Here is a 7,027-nt window from a genome sequence, read left to right as displayed (position 1 = left end):
CGTGTCCGTTAGTCTACAACATGATGCATACCATCATTAAAACATGCTCTATCTACGTTCATATTTCATTGAATACTATCAACATTTCAGTATTTTAAGCACAGTATTTACTCTACATGCTAGAATAGCTAACATCTTGGTAAGAATAGTAACAATGCTAAAAACCGCATTCAAGTCAACGATATAACTCGGATATCAGAATGCCTGAGTTCTGAGCCTCCGTTATCCGATGTGCCCTCTATCGGGAATAAAAGTGTCTACAACATCATGCATTCCACCTATTAAAACATGCTCTATCGTCGTTTTTATTTGATTGTGAACCATCAAAGTTTCAGTTTTTGAAGTACAGCAATCACTCTACATACTGGAATTTCAAACACTGTAGTGCAATATTTCTAATTTATGTTTATTTTGATGAAATATATACTGATCACCCAGTTTGCGCTGTTTTCCGATGGAAGGTTCTCATATTTGGCAAAAATCTACCATTCTTGATTGAAATTCTTCCTTCACAAGAGACGATATACAAGTGCCATCTAATATCGCACTATCCGCACGACTAGCATGTTTTAAGGAATGGCATTTTTTCATGTCAAACTAAGAGTAATTATTATTATACATATTATTGTTGTACGCAGAAATGATTTTGTGTCTCGAAATATGTGCATATTCAGACGTTAAGCTGTGTTACCTTACAATCTTCAATCGATCATGCGACTTTTTTGTTTTATTGTTTTATGTGCTGTATGTTTGACCATTCAACAGACAATACAATCAACGATCAGTATTTCTTTTGCAATTTTAAATTACATACAATTTGTGAAAAAAAGGATTGGTCTATACAATTACATTGTACCTTTAAATCGGTAAAACAGTTCACATTTGCATTTTCGAATATACAATTTCTAAAATTTAGTCACATAGTTATAATTTGAAACAAATAATAAACTGGTGTTGCAAAGGCTCGAGATGGGAGATCGTCATCTTAGCGTCCGGATGGTGGTGGACGGGTGGGCCTTCCACTACCGCCGCTACCGCCGTTATCTCTCGTGTTGGGTGCCCGCTGGGAATAAAATAAAAACAAGAGGGCCATGATGGCCCTGTATCGCTCCACTGCTGAAAAAAGGCTGAAACAAATATTCTCTGCAGGTGCAAATACTTAAATATAGGCCCTATTTAAGCACATGTACACTTTTGTGACCCCCTATGCTTGGTCAAATTTAACCCCAGGGGCATAATTTGAGCAAACTTTGTAGAGGACTACTATATCTCACTACATGTACATACAAAATATGGTAGCCCTAGGTCCTAGAGTTAAGGTCAAGAATATTTTAAAAGTTTTCACAAAATAAGCAAGATATAAGCGTATATAATGTTCAATTTTGTGACCCGCGGGTCAGGGTCAAATTTGACCCAAAGGGCATAATTTGAACAAACTTGGTAGAGGACTATAAGATGTTACTGCATACCAAATTTGGTAGCCATAGTCTGAATGGTTTTCAACAAGAAGATTTTAAAAGATTTCACAAAATAGGCGCTTTATAAGCGTTAATTCACTTTCGTGACCCCCCAGGGCAGGGTCAAAGTTGACCCCAGAGGCATTATTTGAACAAATTTGGTACAGATTTATTAGATGTCTTTACATACCAAATTTGGTAGCCCAAGGCCCAATGGTTATGGACAAGAAGATTTTTAAAGTTTTCACAAAATAGGCCCCATATAAGCGTATGTTCAGTTTTGTGACCCCCCGGGCAGGGTCAAATTTGACCCCAGGGGCATAATTTGAACAAACTTAGTAGAGAACTGATAGATGTCACTACATGCCAAATTTGGTAGCACTATGCCTTCTGGTTAAGGACAAGAGAATTTTTAAAGTTTTCACAAAATAGGCACTATATAAGCATATAATCGATTTTGTGGCCCCCAGGGCAGGGTCAAATTTGACTCCTGTGGCATAATTTGAACAAACTAAGTGGAGGACTATACAATGTCACTACATACCATATTGTGTAGCACTAGGCCTAATGGTTATGGACAAGATTTTTTTTTAAAGTTTTCACAAAATAGGCAATATATAAGCATATGTTCAATTTTGTGACCCCCCGGGGCAGGTTCAAATTTGACCCCAGGGATAAAATTTGAACAAATTAGGTAGAGGACTATAAGATGTCACTACATACCAAATATGATAGCCCTAGGCTGGATGGTTATGGACAGAAAGATTTTTGAAGTTTTCACAAAATAGGCCATATGTTCCATTTTTTGATCCCCCAGGGCAGGGTCAAATTTTACCCCAGGGGCATAATTTGAACAAACTTGGTAGAGAACTATAAGATTTCACTACATACCAAATTTGGTAGCCCTATGCCCAATGTTTATGGACAAGAAGATTTTTAAAGTTTTCACAAAATAGGGGCAGGATCAAATTTGACCCCAGGGGCATAATTGGAACAAACTTGGTAGAGACCTATAAGATGTCACTACATACCAAATTTGGTAGCCTTACACCCAATGATTATGGAAAAGAAGTTTTCAAAGTTTTCACAAAATAAGCCCTTTATAAGCATATATTCAATTTTGTGACCCCCGGGACAGTTTCAAATTTGACCCCAGGGGCATAATTTGAACAAACTAAGAACAGAAATATTACATGTCACTACATAACAAATTTGGTAGCCCTATGCCATACGGTTATGGACAAGAAGAATTTTGAAAGTTTTCCCACAATAGGCCTTATATAAGCATATGTTCAATTTTGTGACCCTCGGGGCAGGGTCAAATTTGACCCCAGGAGCATAATTTGAACAAACTTGGTAGAGGACTATAAGATGTCACTACATACCAAATTCGGTAGCCCTACCCCCAATGTTTATGGACAAGAAGATTTTGAAAGTTTTCAAAAAATAAGACCTTATATAAGCATATGTTCAATTTTGTGACCCTCGGGGCAGGGTCAAACTTGACCCCAGGGGCATAATGTGAAAAAACTTGGTAGAGGACTATAAGATGTCACTACATACCAAATTTGGTAGCCCTAGGCCCAATGGTTATCGACAGAAAGATTTGAAAAGTTTTCACAAAATAGACCCTATACAAGCATATGATCAATTTTGTGACCCCGGGGCAGGGTCAAATTTGACCCTAGGGGCATAATTTGAAGAAATTTGGTAGAGGACTATAAGATGTCTCTACATACTAAATTTATTAGCCCTAGGCCAAATGGTTATGGACGAGCGATTTTGAAAGTTTTCACAAAATAGGCCTTATATAAGCATATGTTAAATTTTGTGACCCCCGGGGCAGTGTCAAATTTGACCCCAGGGGCATAATTTGAAGAAATTTGGTAAAGGACTATTAGATGTCTCTACCTACCAAATTTGATAGCCCTAGGCCCAATGGTTATGGACGAGAGGTTTTTGAAAGTTTTCACAAAATAGGCCTTATATAAGCATATGTTCAATTTTGTGACCCCCGGGGCAGGGTCAAATTTTACCACAGGGGCATAATTTGAAGAAATTTGGTACAGGACTATTAGATGTCTCTACATACCAAATTTGATAGACCTAGGCCCAATGGTTATGGACGAGCAGATTTTGAAAGTTTTCACAAAATAGGCCTTATATAAGCATATGTTCAATTTTGTTACCCCCGGGGCAGGGTCAAATTTGACCCCAGAGGCATAATTTGAAGAAATTTGGTAGAGGACTATTAGATGTCTCTACATACCAAATTTGATAGCCCTAGGCCCAATGGTTATGGACAAGAAGATTTTGAAAGTTTTCACAAAATAGGCCTTATATAAGCATATGTTCAATTTTGTGAACCCGGGGCAGGGTTAAATTTGACCCCAGGGGCATAATTTGAACAAACTTGGTAGAGGACTATTTGATGTCTCTACATACTAAATTTGATAGCCGTAAGCCCAATGGTTACGGACGAGAAGATTTTGAAAGTTTTCACAAAATAGGACTTATATAAGCATATGTTCAATTTTGTGACCCCCAGGGCAGGGTCAAATTTGACCCCAGGGGCATAATTTGAAAAAATGTGGTAGAGGACTATTAGATGTCTCTGCATACCAAATTTGATAGCCCTAGGCCCAATGATTATGGACGAGAAGATTTTGAAAGTTTTCACAAACTAGGCCTTATATAAGCAAATTTTCATTTTTGTGACCCCCGGGGCAGGGTCAAATTTGACCCCAGAGACATAATTTGAACAAATTTTAAAGAGGTTCACCTCAGGAACATTCCTGTGAAATTTCATCAGAATTGGACTAGTAGTTAAGGAGAAGAAGATGTTTTAAGGAAAAGTTAACGCACGCACGCACGCACGGACGCACGGACGTACGCACGACGGACACAGGACCATGACATAAGTCCCGCTGGCCTCTGGCCAGTGGAGCTAAAAATAAAACTACTACTACCAATCCTATTAATATTATTATTATTATTATTATCATTATTACTACTACTACTACTACTACTACTACTACTACTACTACTACTACTACTACTACTACTACTACTACTACTACTACTACTACTACTGCTGCTGCTACTACTACTACTACTACTTCTACTACTACTGCTTAACTGCTACTGCTGCTTCTGCGGCTACTGCTGCTACAGCTGCTGCTACTACTACTACTACTACTATTACCACTACTACTACCACTGCTACTACTACTACTACTACTACAACTACTACTACTACTACTACTACTACTACTACTACTACTACTACTACTACTACTACTACCTACTACTACTACTACTACTACTACTACTACTACTACTACTACTACTACTACTACTACTACTTCTACTACTGTTACTACTAATACTATAAATGAAAATGTCTCACTGTTCCTGCTGGCTTTTGCGCGGGAGCTTTTGTCGACTTCGGCCTGCCCTTACCGCCACCCGCCTTCTGGGACGCACACAGCATTACTGCACACACCAACACCACGAATACGATCGTCAGTGATTTACGCATCTGAAAGTTTTCACATGATTTAACACACATTATGTATGCAACGTTATACTTATATACTTGATAAACTTTTATGTAAAAACCATGTGTATTTTTGTGTATTTTTAATCGCACGATTAAACATCGGCTATCTGTAACAATTTATTGAAACGAGTATGAAATATTATCGGTAGTAATAACATTATATCAGGGATCATTGTAAATCTGAGTTGAGAGTTTTGGTTCATTTAAAATTTCTATGCATTTAGACCATATTGGATATAAAAAGCCTAAAAATATAATTGCTAAAAAACGCCTTTTAGTATCATCTCATAAATTATTTATGTAAACTGACACGCATTTCTCAACAAGACCAAGTATGCACATTTTTGAATAGTTAAAAAAAAATGAAAGGAACGCTTACGAAGTTAGTCACTGTATAACGTGCTTAAAAAAATAAGGCTTTGTTTCCTCAATCAGCGTTTGTTAATGTCATGTATGTACTATTTATTATAAAAAGAATTTAGTTGTTATATTTTATCACTCATTTCACTTAAACTGTTTTTAGCTTCCACCTTAGTTCATTATATATTTCCGCACAGCACTCTCACACATATAACTCCCCCTATCCTACATACGCTTACACACGCGCGCACACACACAATCACACACACCATTTGCCCACATACGTAGGTTATCAGATCTATTATTACACGCCGGGCATGCGGATACTTAAATAACAGATGGCACTTCGATACCAGATAACAACAAAAGCCACGCGCGAGAATTTATTTCTTTAGCTTTTTTGCATTTATGTTCTGTTCATTTGGTTTTCAGACACGTAACATTATTTGGTCAATTAATGGTATAGTACTTCGTATTGCGGAGCAATGAAGTCGTGAAAAAAACAGTGGATTATAAAAAAAAGATATAAAATTTCATCGGTAATCGTCATGAATTCGATGATCAGTACGTATTTCAACAAAATAAAAATACTTGGAAATAAATCAAGAACGTGCCAACTAATCGAAATAAAAGATCAATATGTCCATCAATGTTACAACATGTTAAATTTTAGTTGAATGACGTATTTGAGGAAATTCAAATGTTTTAAAAGTCGGATTCACAATTTTCATGGACACTTCTTTTACCGATCATCTCAAAGACAATGGCACTTTGATTTTAGATAACTCGACACATTTTACCAGATATACACACTCTGTTTAGTGAATCAGAAATGTAGAATTCGCTGTGGACTACTTCTTAAGTAAGCAGGCAATAAATAAAAATGTATGTACTGACGTAAATTAAAAACGAATTACCGAAACATGTTCTTATCCCTTTGGAATATGATAATAAAAGGGAAAGGGAAGTGTAAAGGGAAGTGCTTCCTATAAGTAGAGCTCAATATAAAGGGAGTTTTCCAATCTCTTTTAAATTTTGTGGCTACGCGTTAGTATCGTCTTCTAATGAGCACCAATGACAAAGGATTTTATGAGGTGTATTGGCCGCTTTAAGACCCCATTGCTACCCTTGTCTACATCTACATGTAGAGTCCTGCTATAAGTTCAATTGAACGCAGTCGTGTGGATCCACATGATCCGTTGTATTTTCAATTCTCTTAATCTCAATTTACCACTTAAAAACAAGTTTATTATTTAGCAAATCTTTTCGGTCGTCACTCGAAATATATTACTTCAGAAATAAGCATTTGAATCTTATTTAAAATTTGCACTTATAATATTAATTATATAAATTAATAGAAATAAGATTTTTGAAAACGAACAAGGCGCCATTGGTTATATTTTACATGTGTATGTAATTACGTTATGCATAGATTGCCAATGTGTCGGGCTTGACAATGCAAATTGATTCGTACTTCAAAATGTTTGGTAAGAATAGCCATAATATACATAAATGCATTTCAGGTAGAAGATAAAACTCGGTTATCAGAGTGCCCAATTTGTTGAAAGTCTCTGTTATTCGAAAGGCCCTATATCGGGAATCAAAGTATCCGCAACTTCATGAATACCACCTATTAAAACATGCTCTA

General features: G+C 36.6%; 1 long non-coding RNA gene across 2 annotated transcripts; it reads right to left on the bottom strand.

Annotated features, from left to right (window-relative positions):
- Nucleotides 1–776: 776 nt before the first annotated feature.
- On the bottom strand, nt 777–5,644 carry LOC127853392 (uncharacterized). Of its 2 annotated transcripts, none has more exons than XR_008036591.1 (3): nt 5,550–5,644; nt 4,867–4,998; nt 777–1,063 (listed from the first exon to the last, which is right to left on the bottom strand). It is a non-coding gene; the product is annotated as an uncharacterized LOC127853392 (long non-coding RNA). The 2 variants fall into 2 exon arrangements; XR_008036590.1 differs by having other exon boundaries at nt 5,399–5,606.
- Nucleotides 5,645–7,027: the final 1,383 nt, after the last annotated feature.

This window comes from Dreissena polymorpha, chromosome 12 (genome assembly GCF_020536995.1).
Source record: "Dreissena polymorpha isolate Duluth1 chromosome 12, UMN_Dpol_1.0, whole genome shotgun sequence".
Taxonomy (NCBI): Eukaryota; Metazoa; Mollusca; class Bivalvia; order Myida; family Dreissenidae; genus Dreissena; species Dreissena polymorpha.
This window is presented reverse-complemented; position numbering and strand designations above follow the sequence as displayed.